General features: G+C 42.1%; 2 long non-coding RNA genes across 2 annotated transcripts; one reads left to right on the top strand and one right to left on the bottom strand.

Moving 5' to 3' along the window:
• Positions 1–2,518: 2,518 nt before the first annotated feature.
• LOC123184386 (uncharacterized) lies at positions 2,519–3,321 on the bottom strand. The gene is made up of 2 exons (XR_006492959.1): positions 3,109–3,321; positions 2,519–3,024 (listed from the first exon to the last, which is right to left on the bottom strand). It is a non-coding gene; the product is annotated as an uncharacterized lncRNA (long non-coding RNA).
• A 1,249-nt stretch (positions 3,322–4,570) lies between these two features.
• LOC123184385 (uncharacterized) lies at positions 4,571–5,333 on the top strand. Its single transcript, XR_006492958.1, has 2 exons — positions 4,571–4,624; positions 4,767–5,333. It is a non-coding gene; the product is annotated as an uncharacterized lncRNA (long non-coding RNA).
• Positions 5,334–16,695: the final 11,362 nt, after the last annotated feature.

Here is a 16,695-nt window from a genome sequence, read left to right as displayed (position 1 = left end):
CAGTCGGGTACATAGGAAGGAGCATCAAAAGAGCCGAAGTGGGCACGCCCATTACTGTTGAAGATCGCAGCGGGAGTTCCGACTGTCTTGCTTAATTTAAGAAATAGCCGCCGCGTCCCCACACCCCGGAGCAAGAGATGCTGCATGAACGCGCGACCCAAAAGACACAACATGAGGGGGGGGGGGGAATGCCTCCGCGGTCCACAGTTTCAACAACCGAATAAACAAAAGGGAGCACCGAAAGAGCGGATATAGAATAGAAATAAAAGAAGAGAGAAAAGACACACCTGGCCGGTGATGTGCCAACCAGCCCCCCCTCCCCCCCCCCCCCCCCCCCCCCCCCCGCAACGCATCTGCGATCTGAATGTTGAACAACCAGGTAATGACAAAGGGTGCACCGAAAAAGCCGTACAGAAAAAGAGAAAACATTTCATCCCAAGTATAAAATAGAGAGTGGATACAATGATCCGATAACGTGCCGACATGAAGACCTCTAGCATTTTGCTAGCTCCGACATAGTCCAATAACATCTAGTGGACAGAAAGAGGGCCGACCAGGTGGCATTGATCAAACTAGTAGAAATGAAGGGAGAAGTGAAAGAGCTGGCACAAAAATAGAGAGAAGAGAAGGACTAGGACCGTCACAGAAAGCCTACACGAGAGGGGGGCCCATGCGCCCGCACCCGCATTCCACAGGTCATTTACCTCCAACGTCGCCAGGGATGTGAGACACGGGTTAACGAGATCGGACCGCAGGGAGGTCGACAGGTAGGCAGAAGGTAGTCCAGGGGAGCGATCACAGGGACAGGGTCCAGGGGCCGCTGGTGCCCCCGAATGGGCAGAGGAGGCAGGTACTCCAACATCCTTTGTAGGAGTAATACAAGAAAAAAATCAGATAGTGGTGCCTAAGATTGGGATTGAACTCCTGACCTCCTCAGGCCCAATACCTTGTGATTTATTATTGGTTTATATTCAATATTATTTGTATTTATTTGATCTGTTGCCATTTTAAAAAGAAATAGCTTAATATTCTATTTTTGTCGCCAATGGACTGGCTGAGCCAGCGGTCCGACCGGTGATAAGCTAAACTGACAAACTCTTCCGGTTGGGTCACCAGCCTGATCTTAAACTATGAGGCCCTCGCATTTTCCTTAAAAAAAGAGCTATTCTTTAAAGCATGGCAGCAAAATGTTTTTGCATCGCCACTTGTCCATTCACATTCTCAGTCTTGAAATGATGCAAAATTGGTCCTTCAGAAAAGTAACGCTGAATTTTTCTGTTCTGGAATTTAGTAGTGCAAAATTTTGCTGTTCTGAAAGTTGTTCTGCTCTCGAAGGCCTGTTTTCTGCTGTTCTTTTTCTTTTTGCGGTGTAAACCACAGTGAATTGTTACAGAACTGTACTTGGATATCCAGGTTGCTTACTTTCTTTACACATTTCTACAACCCATTATTTCAAATTTTCGTTTCTCATTTAGTTCTTATCTTCAGGAGTCAATTTGCTTAAATCAGGTAATGAAATGGGCCAATTGCTACCCGCTGCTGGTGCTTTGATCATTGTCAGTATGGTTTAAGTCTTGACATATAATGGTTTACGGATGCAACTTACTTGCCTAACAGACATTGTTTTACTACCTGATCTTTAATTTGAGTACGATGCTTCTACAGGTTCTGGTGTCCTTTTGCTATTAGACAGTTAACTAGCAGTTCTCTTATTTTACTGAAGTAATCTCTACATGGTTCTATTTGTTTGGTCTGGACTCTGTTTCTGTTTTCTGCCATCTAAATGTAGTACTTGCAGCCTTCTAATGTTAACTGAAGGTAGTTGAGTACTACTGTTGCTTATGGAGTACGTATAACATATGCATTTGACGTTTACTAGCTGGCATTTCTCAATCGTGATCCAGTAAATGTTCAGGCATGGGGCATATCCAATGGCCTTTTCGAAATGTTGTTGCTTACTTATGGGTTTCTGGCTTTCAGCATTGTTTTTCTAATTTGCATATATGCATGGATGGTCTTTTTTTTTGTTCGTTGATTAGATGCTTTCAGGCATGTGGCAACACTGTTAGGGGACAACAATTTATTTATGTAAACTTACTCTGTCTTTCGCCGACTCTTGCAAGAACAGGCTGCTGGCGACTAAAAGTATAAGAGAAACTAGTTGAGCACTGATTTTGCTTGTTTCAGTCTACGACTGCTAAGATCATTTTTTTGTTGGTATATTTCCAAGTACATCCTGAAGCCTAAGCTTTGACACGCACAAGGCTTGCTGCATTTTACGAATTTGATGAAAGATTTGTGTTCACCCTGAAATATGCAGCGACTTTCTTCTGGAGATAAACATGAGTTCAGACTTGAGAGCCATAGTAGAGTTCCAAAGGTGTGTTCTTTCCTCTGAAACGGAACAAGCATAAACCTAAGCATCTCTGCCCGAGGGATGCTTCGTTAGAAGCATAAGCATCTCTAGATGAGCGTCAAAGTGCGGTGGGAGTGCATATGCAGCACACTTCAATGCATCTTAGCTTTGAAAATATTTTACTCAAAGTATCACATCAATTCAAACAGTACATCAGTAGCATATATGATAGGTACATTCCTGAGAACTTGATGGTGTGTAGCATATAGGGTACTACGGACAGACAACACAGAAACATTGACAACATGGAACATATCTCATGCCAAATTACTCCGTATGTGGAAGTAAAAGCAACATAAACTGGGGGTATTCATTCCATCTCATAATCCCTCAGTTTGCCTTAGTTTCCTCCAACATCTTGAGCTGCTTCTTGAGTATTCTGGGACATCCCTTGGCAATTAGGGTAGGTCCCAAGTGGGCACTGGTGATCATTGCTCGGAGGTCCGTTCCTTCCATCAGTGCCAGACATCAGACTGCGCATTTCCTTCTGTGGCACCGCTGTATTGTGAGATTCATGGTTCGCAACATTTCTTGGCATGCAGGTGCATAAGTTGATAAAAATCAGCCCAACAAACATGACCGCACCGATCTTCATTACGAATAATGTACTAATGGAAATAAGAAAACAAGACTGTTAATTAGGATAACTGCAGGAAGACAATGCACTTCGAAATGCAAGAAGTGATACTTACATAATTCTGCTCAAATTGGTTGAACTGAATGGTTTCATACAATTCTCTCTAGTAGAGAATAAACTTAGTGTGATGTGATGAGCTACTTATAGGGGGCAAGAATGGATGTTTGCCTCGTTGTTTGTTCACATTTGACAATCTACCATGGAAAATGGATACTCCACTAACTGGAGATTGTGTGGGGAAATGGTGGTGGGGAGAAAACTACTCCCCCCATGACTTCAAAGCTAAGGTAAACATATACCTTCTTTTACTATTTATGGCACAATCTAGAAATTTACTTTGGAAGATCCATATGGCATCTTGCGCTAGCATCTCCAGTGGTAAAATACAAATTTCTATTTAAATAATGAAACCGTGGATGTAATTTTCAGCTGTCTTGTCTTAAAAAAGATGGTGGATTAGGTTTCTCCATTATGAACCTATGGTCATTTGAAGTGTGACTTATCTATAGTAATTCACTTAACTGCTTTCACTTATCTCATTTGCATAAAAATATAGGTACTTACACGAAGTAGTAATTAGCAGGTTTATAACATTTAAAATAAATATTCTACATGAAAGAGTGCCACAATTCCCTTTATATATCATCTTAATAAACCGACATTCAGTACACAGTTTTAGCTAGTCATTCGCAAACTAAGAACCAAGATTACCATCTGCATATCTTGGTTCCTTATGAACAAGGACATAATGTTAGTGCGTAAAGAGAATGACTGAAGTCATTACAATGAAAATCAAATACAACTCCATGGATGAGAATGGCCAACCATATATAATTCCAAAAAATGAGCAACCTCATAGGCAGCTTTTTTATTCTTTTTTCAAGAACATAGTCAATATTTTGGTTCCGCCCAGTAACAAAATGAAACTTTCACTTCAGGGAGCGCCGAAATAGAATGATCAACAATACCGTCAACATGCAAGGAGTGAAATATGCTGAAACACATACTGTGGTGGTGCTGAAGAGATGGTGGAACATGACAATGTCGTGCCATGGTGTTAATTTCAGAGAGTATGACATGGAACACCGGTCTTTCTTGAGCCAAGGCCAATATTTAGTTTCAAAGTCACCCCTAATAAAGTACATCTCGAACTGCATTGTACATTATATTTAATGGTTAAATAAGGCACTCTTTTTTCAGAGCAACCAGACAACTGAAAAAGTAGAAACATTCAATCTATCATTACACCTTTCATTCTCCTGGTGTGATAATGTTGGGCGAGAAAATATATATCCATTCACAATGTTTAGAGACACATGATAAAGTCTTACAATTAATGCAAATTGACCTATCATATTCCAGGTACATCAAATTCACCCACTTTCAGTTGTCTAGTATCTTTTCTTGGTGGAGAATCAAGTTTTTACCCCAGAAGATTTACCTTGAATAGTTCAAATCGAACATCACCACTTTTGTCTCCTATAAGTAGTGCATCACAATTTCTCATTTTTGGCTACCAAGAGAAGGTGCATTACAAGCCTTTAGCTGCACTTCAGCAATATCCTTGTTTGGTGAATATTTACAGTCTTATGCATGTGCATTCGATGTTGCATTATTTTGAAAACCCTTATTACCATATCACTCTTTATGGTTTTTTATACAGACTGCATAAAATGATGCTCAGTGACTGACCTATGTATGTTTATTTCTTAGGGCCTGCAAGAAGTATCGACAATGAAAGTCATTGTGTGTGTGATCATGGCAATGCTTCTCACCAATTCATGCCCATTTGTGCGTTCAAGGAACATCGAAGGGAATGCAATGCATGTGAAGAACATGCGCAAACTGACTTCTAGTTCTGTTGATGGAAGGAGTACCCCTGCTGGTGAGGAAATACATCATGCGTGTTCACTAGGGAACTACCCCTGCCAAGGGATGTTCCACAGTTCCAAGGAGAACACAGAAGGTGGAGGAAACTAACTCCCGCTATTATCATGGAAAAAACTGAAGATAAGTAATAGTGTGAGATCATGTATGTGCTTGCTATGTACTCCTTCCGTCCGAAAATACTTCTCATCAAAATGGATAAAAAAGGATGTATCTAGAACTAAAATATGTCTAGATACGTCTCCTTTTATTCATTTTGATGACAAGTATTTCCGGACGGAGGGAGTAACTTTTATCTTGTTTTGAAGACTTAATGTGCAAGTATGTGTATATTGTACTTCTAAAATTATTATATTTATAAATAAGAGTCTTAACAACTCTATTGCAAGGCTACTTCACTTGTGGTATAGTTGATGTTAAAAACTTTTTGATGCTAGAACAATAAACTGAACCACAACATTCAGTAACTCCTTTCCTTCAAAAGTGAAGGGTTAAACAAGTACGTACTTGATCATATGTGTATGATAATACTGTAGACATGCATCGAGCCTCTAGTACGTCGGTATTTGGTAAGTGTATATTATCTCGTTTTATGTAAACCATGCATGTTGTCTTATCTCGAAAAGAATAGCCCAAACAAGCGCTCATTAGGAAAACCTCCATATGGTTTATATGTGGTTGTCTAATGCATGGGGCTTAGGTACACATTGTATATGGATATGTTGCCGTCGTGTCGTCTCCTCCGGTTCAAGAATTTTCACATGCTTTTGTAGTATACATATGTCATTAATTGGCACTTATATCAATTCAAGCTTGATTTGTGTAATTTCTCGATGGTATAATTTTTTTGGTGTAACAAGATATACATACATGGTCATTTTGTACACCCATGCATGCATGTATGACCAGCTATATGGATGAGAATCTGTCCGAAGAGGGGTGTTTTCACCCAGCTATACATCCTAAGTCAATTGATGTTTTTTTGCAAGAAAACATCTATTAATATCACAGTACTGAAAACAGGAATGAAGAGACTATTTTTCATCCGTATTGCTAAACTGAGTCATTGTAAGATAACTATAAATCCAAATCCTATATACCTAAGAAAGTCATCCCCACTAACTTATTTATCTAAACATACAAGCATGCAACCTCACCATACAATGCCTCATTCATTTTGGAGGATTTTCATACAAAAAACATAGGAACAAGGATTCCGGAGGAAAATTTCCTATATATGCATTCGGTTTGTAGGAAATGCGTATAGGAATTTCGTAGGAATACTACTCATTTCCTATGTTTTTGGAGGAAACTTCACATCCACTCAAAGCTCATTTTGCGCATAGGAACGAGGCAAGTCAACTCCTTAGGATGGCAAGTGCCATCCTATCAAATTCCTATACTACTCATAATTCCTACGTTTTGATTTCCTCCAAACCGAATGAGCCCCAATTGTGAGTGGGATAAGGCGCACCTCAACATGCATGGGAAAATACGAACCAAAACATTCAACCATGCAAGGGAAAGTGTTTTCCATTCAATTATTATACTTATATTAGATAAATATTTTTACAACTATACAAATCAATATAATAAGCCATATGTAATTTTTAATTTTGGTGCTCATACTATTAACCCAAATTTTCATCAACCAATTCCCATGGCAACACACGCAGTATCCTCTAGGCTCTAGTTTATAAAGTTAACCATGGAATTTTCTTTTGTTTAATAGCAGTGATTTGAAAGTGGACATACGAGAAGCATGATATAATTAAAAAATGCTAATACAACTTGTGTAAAGCAAAAAAATATAAAGGAAAGATGAGAAAATGAATAAACTAATTAAGGACTAGAATTTTCCAAAGTAACTCGCCAAATGTACCATCAACAGAAGTTTCACCATCTAAGATGGCAAAATATCCTAAGTTGTTTAAATTATAGGCTAGACATTACGGGAAGAAAACTCATAGGCTAGATATTCAATTAATCCCTTCAATCTTGGGTTGGTATACAACGCTATACAAAAAATATATCATTTTGTACATGTATGCACCGGAATTCTGTATGAGTAACAAAAAGGACAAAATAAAAGTTTCAAGATATAGTTTTTGTTGGAGATCTAGGTGAAACCCAGCGAAGTCAATATGAAGTCAAGTGTGGAAGTTATATATTGTTGTTAATCATTGTACTTTATAGGATTGCAGGTGAAAAGCAGATCTCACACATTGCTTTATCTGACTACTAGTGGAAACTAGATTTGCCCAAGCCATAGTGAACCAATTGGATTGCTGGTTGCGTTTAGCCTCTAGATTTAGTTATCCTGCTGTCGGGAAAGTGCATGGATTCCAGTACCATTCCCACTAACATCATAAGATAAACATATATAAAAACCTAACGAACATAGGACTGTTGCACGACCTTAGTTTCCATATAAAGATGTGAGTAGTTTACAGCTGATAACGATGGGTCTTACCAAATTAATTTTGCCATATTTAGTAACATTCACAGGAAAAGCCCTTGGTTCCATCTTCTCTGTACACTTACTAAAGAAAGACTCAAGTAAACCAATGTGTTGGCGAGCAAGATATGAATCTATGGATGCATTTTTCAATTTTATTTTTGCGAAAACTAAACTATGGACATATAGAGGAAATCCTAAAGAATAAACACACTGCCAAACGAAAATAGCCTACCCCGAAAGCCTGCCGTCATCACCAATATTTCGCCGCCTATGACACCTCCCTCCCCATCCCAGCCCCTTTGTACCCTCATCCTGCCTGGCAGGCAGCAATGGGGACCTCTCCACCTTACGGAGCACGGTAATCTCTTTCCATCTACCTCGGCACTACTTTTGACCTTGCCGAGGAGGCGGCAAACCCTACACCCAAAGGGGTGCTTATAGCTCTTCGTATCGGTTGAGCATCACTGTTTGCTTGTCATCATTTGGGGTAATAGCGGCGACGCTTCGGTTTTGTGGATGACGGGCCATCATTTGGCTTGTGCGCTACACACAATAATTTTGTGGCGAGGTGCGTCCCTGCAAGAGATAGGCACCATGATGGTGGTGGTTTGGTGTTGCATGAGCATTTCCCACAGGGATAGCAGGGGCCTAGTCTAGGGTAAATCGTGGAGGCCTATCAGCACAGTCGGATCAGCTTTGCTCAGTAGTGGTTCATTCTTATTCATATGTGTTTTTTCTGTGGTGATGTTGTGGCATGACATGCCGCTAACACATGCGTACATACTTGTGAACCCGCGAATGAAGCTAGATCAGGAGATCCTAACGGACGTTCAATGCATCGCCCTCTCCCCTTTTCTAGCAAGTGGAGGTCTAGTGATTCGATCTAATCGTTGCTGATCTTGTCCAAGTAAGTGCACGACAGAGGGAGTTTTATGGGTGGCCTTGTTGGCTATCTTTGGAGAACGCCATGACAGATTCACTCGGAGTAATGAGTGGACCATGTGTTGAAAGATCTACTACCATCAAGATGGTGATCGACCGAAACACCACTCCATGCCTGGCCTGATGGTTGGATCAAACACCAGTTTTTTGCGGTGTCTCCTTGTTTAAGGAAGTGTATTTGTGTGGATGCCCTGCCTTTATATTGATACGTTGGACCTGGCACCTAGGATGAAAATATTTGTCTCGGCCTTTCAAGATGGACTCAGCCGAGGATATACTCTTGTTTTTACAGGAAGAGGAAAAATGAATATTGTTGTTTTCCTTACCTAACTTACTAGACTACTGTCAATTTTTAAGATGCTCTTGCTAATTAGATATATACTACTCCCACCGTCCCAAAATAAGTGTCTCAACTAGGTTGAGACACTTATTTTGGGACGGAGGGAGTACTTCGTCCCACGATATAAGATCGTTCTTCAAGCTAGCTAACATAGTTTAAAAAAGATCAACAATCTTATATTGTGGGACAGAGGGAGTACCTCTGTAACTTTTTATCAGATTTTTTTAGAGTCTATAAGAGTGTCAAAAAATGTCTTATATATAGAGGGGATATTTTTTTTGTGTGTCATCTTCACCTAATGCCCCATTTTTCTATGACAGGAAAGCACTAAAGCTAAATATTAGACTTCGGCTAGCTATATTTATATGCCTATATCGCTAGATTGTTCGACTATGACACTCGTAGTGGCATGTGTTGTGTACCTATCGAGTAATTATTTTCCGCACTGAGCACTAATAAAGAAGGACAGCTCATTTCCCCATAAAGTGGAAACCACTAGATTAGTGTGGAATGGGCTATTTCAGGTGCTCGGTGATTTTTGCATAATCAACCATTACCTGCAAACAAGTTGGCTATGGTGATAGGCACTACCACATCTTTAGAAATATATAATCTAGCAGATGATACAAAATTACTATGGGGTGGTAAAAAGCAAGTTGTGCACTTTGCTGTCATTTTTCCACCGTGAAATCAGGTTGGATCCCATTAATTTGACAAACTATTAGACATGGCAAATCAATTTATGGAAGATTCTCCACCGATCATATATAGATTTATCAGTAAAACATAAAATGCAAATTATATTTCTTTGTCACTGCTTATGTTATCACAGAATTTAAGACGGTTGCTCATCTCAAATACTTCACAGTTTAAGCTTGTTTTTCTTCTGTAGTTATACTTATGCCTTTTTTTCTTCTATTTTTTGGTAGTTTGTAGAGTATAATCTTTGTTTGAAGATATCAATTTTCATTTACATTCTCGCCTTTACATTGCATTAACCTTGTTTTTCAATTTGTCCAAGAAAATTTATGACTATTAATTCCGCGTTACAATTTCAGATCTCTTCAACAAGATAAAACTTGTGTTGGTTTGTTCATGATTTTTTTTGTGCTGGATCACACGGATGCCTTTAGAAATACTTGGTGTAAGTTATAATTTTTGTAGAAACACAATACAGATGCATACACTCAGATACACGCGCATACACTCAACCCTGTAAACGCACACCTTACCCTATGAGCAGGGCCGGGCCGGCAAAATTAGGGGCCCGGTGCGAAACTCTGAAATAGGGCCTAATCTAAGTGCATAATTTCTTTGAGAAGTTAACCAAGAAATTCCATGAAATTGAATCATAAGAACAGAAAACCAGATTGTCTCTGATTTATACCAGATAGCTTCAAGAATTATACTCTAATCATAAGCGCGTGAAAGAAAAATTATCATGAGTGAGCAAGGCATCACACCAGTTTACGTGAAGAAGATGTGCCCCTCTTGGACATACGCATCGCTACGAACCCAACTTGAACTGGAGAGTCAGTTGCACGCTGCCCCATGGCTCTTACCGAAGGAATTGGCCCTAGCCGCCCTGTTAGGTCAGATTTATGCATTGTACCATATTGTTGACCTGTCATCCTTCGAGCGCGCCATCTTGATCTCCTGCTCCATAGCGAAGTACCAGGTAGAGCTCCAAGCGGCATTCACAACACTGGTTCCTTCGGGCCACTACACCTGTGGCACCGCCCCAGTCCTCGCATAGTTTGACAAAAAGACCAGTTGCAGTCCTGCAGCGCTGAAGGACTCCACCAGGCAGGTCCGCTTTAAACTCCACAACCCATGCTTGATCGTGGCACACACAACCTCGTAGGCCTGTGATGCGAATATCGGTATTAATGGACATGTAGCCTGCGTGAGGATCTGACACGCTTGGAATTTCAGGGCCCCTAGAAAATTGGGGCCCTATGATGTTTGTGCTAATACAAGTTTTAGAGTGGTTGGGCTTTTCTAGAACCGTTCGTTGATGTCGATCTAGCGGCAAGCAAATACGAAGTACTGGGTAGTACTCCGATGAAAGTACGCGAAAGTACTAAAACGAGTGGGGACGGTACTCGTGACAAGGTGGGGACGCGTTTTAATCTAGGGGCAGTTTAGTCCTAGGAAAATTTGCACGCGCCACCCCTCTCGTCGAATGCATAACCGCCGCCATGGTGATTCACATTCCACAATTACTCATCGGCGGCCATCTCCTCCCTCTCCTCCAAGTCCACCTCAGTCATCTCCTCCTTCTTGCCGCTGTAACTTCGCTCCACTCAGGCAACCCCCCACCCACCCCCACCCCCTCTTACACGGCAGATCGAGCTGATGGCCGGCGGCGAGAACACCGACTTCGTGCAGATCGCCGACGGCGACCAGGTCAAGTTGGCCAGATTGAGGGAGATCTGTTCTTGGTTTGACAACACAAGGCAGATGAACTGGACGGCAATGGCCACTCTCAAGAATATGACGAAGAAGGAGAGGGCAAAGCTTTGCCCCCCGCCCGCACAACCGATTGACAAGATCGAGATCCTCCTCTGGGCGATGGAGCAGGCCAATTCGTCCAGCGAGTGGACCAGGCGGAGGTGGTGGGCATTCAGATCCAGGGTAGAGCATCCACTGGATCAGGAACCCACCGCGCACGAGGTGCCGTTGCAGATTGTGCAGCCTCCAACCGAGTCACCGGAGACTCCGAAGCGCAAGATGAGGAGGACAGTGGTCGCGACCTCGCTTCCCCGCCGTTCTCCACGCTTCCCTCACCGCTCTCCTCGTCTGAACGGCGGCGGTAGCTATGTTTAGAGTAAGCTTCCCCACTCCTCATCTTCCTACTGCTCGTGCTTACATTGTGGTGATACTGATCGTAATAGCTCAGAGAGGGAATGCTAGATGGCATTTTAATCTCAATGAATTGCATGAATATTTGAGTACATGGATTTGGAGGATGGATTATGATGTATGTGAACCCTAGGCATCATATGAACCCTAGGAAAAATTAGTAATGTTCTAGTGGTAGACACTGAAATATTTCGGTACACACCGGTAGGCACTGAAATATTTCGGAACTGCCCTAGGCAAAATTTGTAATGTTGTAGTGGTGGACACTGAAATATTTTGGTACACACCGGTAGGCACTGAAATATTTCGGTACTGCCCTAGGCAAAATTTGTAATGTTGTAGTGGTAGACACTGAAATATTTCGGTACACACCGGTAGGCACTGAAATATTTCGTTACTACAATTTCAGTACACACCGATGCACACTGAATTATTTCAGTACTGCAGTTTCAGTACACACTGAAATATTTCAGTACTGCAAATTCTATACAAAGTTGGCATTTTGTCATTTATATGTGAATCAATCCATGCATCATATGGCATAACTTTGTACATGAGTTTGGGCTAATTTCATGTCTATTTATTGTTAAAATTATTGTCATGCCATGAAACACAAGACAAGTCACTGACCCAAGCTTGCAAAGATGCCATATCAATGTTGCTGATATGAATATGCATGTTTTCACCAAGCCTTGTGTCTGAATTAAAACTGAGCATTTTTTCTTGATGGTATCCATGGATCTAGAACTCCTATAAATTTGCTCATGTTGGATGTTTTGTTCTGCATCATTTGTACTAGCATTCCGTGCGATTAGATGCCATGACAAGACCCCTGGCATATTTATTTTCTTGCCTCCGACATCACATGTGTGTTTTGCAGGAAAAAACCTGGAGTTCACCAGGCTGGGAGGCTGATGGTGCTGCTACTGGCTGATCCTTCTTCTTTCAGTTCATGTTCGTCATTTATCAAGCCGTTGGACCAGGGCTACTTCCCTATGTGCTGTTAATGTATTAAGTAGTTCCTTTGAATTTGTAGTATTTGTTAGTTTGAATGTGGAAGTACCTTAATTTTTGGAACGAAATGTTGCTATGTCGGACCAAGGGATTCATACCTTAATCTTTGGATAATTAATTATGTGAACTGTTGGATGTGGCGCACAACGAAACGCCTCTACCATTGATACTATAGTTCAACATGTCGGTCCAATTAGAGACCAGCCACTACCATATAGAACAGTTAGCATTTCATACTACAACCTGGCACGTACAAAATATCACACAGTGGAAGCACATCCCTAAGCACCTTGCATTGTACAAGGTCTTAGAGACCAGCCTCTACCATATATAACAGTTACCATGTCACACTACAGCATATAAAACATCGCATAGTGGAATAATCATAGCTAGTAGAGCATTAGTTACCAGTTAATAATAGTTGCAATCCATCACAAGCAATAGTACCTAGATATGAGTAGATATAGGTAGGGTACTACACGACAAGTACTCGCAAACAAGAGCTAACATAACAAGTTCATTTCACATTGATACATGGCCCACCCCAGTTCTAAATGAGGTGGATGGTGATCATCATCCCCAAGTCATGGCGACGGGTGTTCGCAACAGTGAGTAGGATGGCCTGTCCTACCCGAAGATTCTTGGCACGAAGGAACTTCTTCCACCCTGCCCTGCTCAAGACAGTGCGGCCGTCCGTGTCCACTGCATAGGCACAGCTGGTGATGGAGCCCGTTCTGGTAAGGCGTAGTCCAGCAGCCATGCCTTCTTCGCCCGGGTCGATGCCACAGCTATCAAGTAACCTCTTAGGTAATTTCTGAAAACAGTTGACATGATATATGATCATGTCACGTGCAATTATCAACAAAAGCATACACTTCAAGACACATATATCATTGGATTCAACACTGAGCATATATATCATCACATCACTACACTATACGCCAAGCATCAAATTACTACAGTATTTAGGCATATCATTAGATTACTGCGTACACTAAGCATATCATCGCGTATTACTACACTACATGCATGTCATAAAATTCTTCACTAAATGAATCCTAAACTTGGCCTCTCATCACAGTACTACAACATGCATATCATATGAACTACTACACTAACTAAGCATGCATATCATGTAATTACCACACTAAGTAACATACCATGATATGCCGTTTAACATTCATCCTTGTGAGGCGGGTCACGAATGGCTTCCCTAGGTAGTCTTCACGTAGTGAAAGCATTTCCCAGAGGTTGCCAATTTCCTCGTCGCCCAGTCTAAGTCCTTGGGCATACAGGTATTCAACAAGTGGGTTCTCATCATCATCTGAATCAGCACCATCTTCCTCCTCATGAACTTCATCCTCACTATCCGGAATCAAATTTAGATAGATAACAGAAATCCTGGGCCTATCTCTTCTGAAGGAGAAGTTGATCAATTCGCCCCCACTAAGACGCACGCGGGCAACGAAACGATCCCAATCATCTCCTCCTATCTGGGTTATCTTTCGCCCCTTCTCGACCTGCATAGTGTATGGGTCCCCAAGAGCGTCGAAGGTCACGGTGTCTGCGACGAGCTCATTGAATGCCAATCTCACATTGCATGGTACGATATGTGTAAGATAAAAACAAACAACAGACACAATACATTAGTGGAAATAGCAAAAAAAAACAAAAAGAATGTACTGTCAGAAGGTTCATATAAATTATTACCGCAGCAACAACAAAAGAAGGCTGGAAGTAGATGCCGAACAACATGGCAGTAGAAAGGCTGGTCCGGCACCGTGAGTTGCAGCGTCCACATTGTGCTTCCTCCATTCTACACAGAACATGTTGAACTCTAAGTTGAATTGTACATAGTACAATACAAAGATCATACATATAATAAATCATAGTGATAACCTATACTGGCAATGGCCAATCAATCTATTTTCTATCATATACGTAATAAAGCAATGCCAATGACAATGGCAATGCCTGTCTCATCTAAACCTGGGAATAGTTCGGCATCCAAACTAAAACCAGTCCAATCCACGGCACACATCAAAACCAAACCAATCCAGATACTTTCATTTAGAATCTAGACCAAACCGAACTATACATGCGCGTCATCCAACCCAGTCCAAACCGTTTTCAACTTTTCAATTGAATCCAAAGGTTCAAACCGTGGACAAAGCCATATGTGAGGGCACGTCATGAATCTAGATCAGACATGGCGTCAAAGCTCATGTAAGCCGACGAGCTCCCGCCGGCAACAACGGCTCTTGGATTTGAAGCAGTAGTAGGTGGTAGTGGCGGCTCAAACTAATTGATTGATTTGGTCTCAAACCATATAAACCAAATCAAGATCCAATCCAAAAAATAAGTTTCAGTCCAAACCAATCGGCTCAGATGCGCCTCCGTAGGGAGACGCGTTTGGGGAAGGGAAGAAGAGGGGAGATCTCACGTACTTGCCGGAGTTGGCAGCGGCCACGCACGGACAGCGAAGAGAGGGGTCGTCGGGAGATGGCGGCAGAGGCGGCGGTGCTGGTTGAGAAGGGGAGTAAGAAAGATGTGGAGTGGTCGAGACGGGGAGAAAGAAAAATGTGGTACATGTGGTGGCTCAGTTGTGTGGATGACAAGGGGACCCACTTGTGAGACCGAGAGTAATTGATGGCAAACCGCAGGAGGTGCACGACCACGTGCACGACCGCCACGTCCCCACGTGGAATGGGGACGGACGGGTGGGTGTGTCAAGTCAAATCGGCATCCGCGGCTTCTCGGTAACTCCAAGAGGCAGGAGCAGTGCCTTTCTTCCCCAAATCGGGTAGAAAACCCTTGTCCTCTCCCGAACCTAACCACCCTCTCTTCCTTCCTCACCACCTCACGACCCTCTCCTCCTTCCTCACCACCCTCCTGCCTTCCTACGCCTCCCTCCTCCTGTCTTTGACCGACGATGAAGCGCGGGCGTGAAGATGCGGCGGACGAGCCGGAGGCAACCATCAGAGCAGTGCAGTCTGCTGCCGTGGCTGCAGCCGTGGGTGGAGCGGCTGAGTCCGCCGTAGCGGTGGAAGCTGGCGGTGCAGCGACCTTGTGCCTGCTCCCGCTGCCATCGCAGCCGTCGAGGCACACGTCGGCGAGCACAAGGTCGGGGAAGATCTGGAGGAGGAGGAGATGAGAAGGCGTAAGCGCAAGGTGCATGACGAAATCGAAGAGCTCATGGAGGAGAACGCCATAAAGGAGTTCGACTTAGATAGCAGGAAGGGCAGCGACTTCGACGAGGATGCCATCGACGAGCTATCTGAGGTAGTACTCTGTTTTTTGCTCTGTTTTTTTCATGACATTGGGGTTTTTCTTGTTAACTAGATGAGCATCAATTTCACTTGGGCGTGCTAGTTGTACGTATGTAGGATTGTAGGGATCTAGCAAAGATCTTCATGTTGGATGTGGTTTTTTAAATCTGATTCACATTCTGATTCCAGCAGATACTCTGGTTTTTTTCATGGCATTGGGGTTTGTCTTGTTAACCAGATGAGCATAAGTTTCACAAGGGATACATTAATGAAAGAAGTGGGGTAATGAACCCAACTACAAGAAAATGTTCATGGCAGGGATACATTAATGAAAAAAGTGGGTTAAACAATGGATATATGGCAGGATTCTCCATTGGCTTCCCCAGGACAGTGACAAAATGCTGCAGTTCCTGATTCATTTTAGTTTATGTACATGAATTAATTTGCACACAAGTTCATAGATGATTAGGTTGCACACATGTTCATAGATGATCCATTTGCAAATTCTATACATATTTCCATTTTGCAAAGGAAGTGATCGCTCCCTTAATAATTATGGGCTGACAGTACATATCCACTGGATACCAAAAAATCAAAACATTTCATCTAGCGAATTTTCCACAGTATGTTATCTAGATGATCACAGCCACATCTCTCATCAATATGAGCAGTGAGACACCCCATAGCTCCTTTACCAATTTCCTTCTGAAACTTATCAGGGTCTAACAATGTTGGAGAAGCAGTATTGCCGCTGTCAGAAAGAATAATGGTTTCTTCATTTCAGTAGATAGAACAAACCCCCCTTGTGTGAAACATGGAGGAGTACAATGAAGCCATTTTTCTGATTCCAATAAGAATTACACC

Source organism: Triticum aestivum, chromosome 2A (assembly GCF_018294505.1).
Source record: "Triticum aestivum cultivar Chinese Spring chromosome 2A, IWGSC CS RefSeq v2.1, whole genome shotgun sequence".
NCBI classification, from domain to species: domain Eukaryota; kingdom Viridiplantae; phylum Streptophyta; class Magnoliopsida; order Poales; family Poaceae; genus Triticum; species Triticum aestivum.
This window is presented reverse-complemented; position numbering and strand designations above follow the sequence as displayed.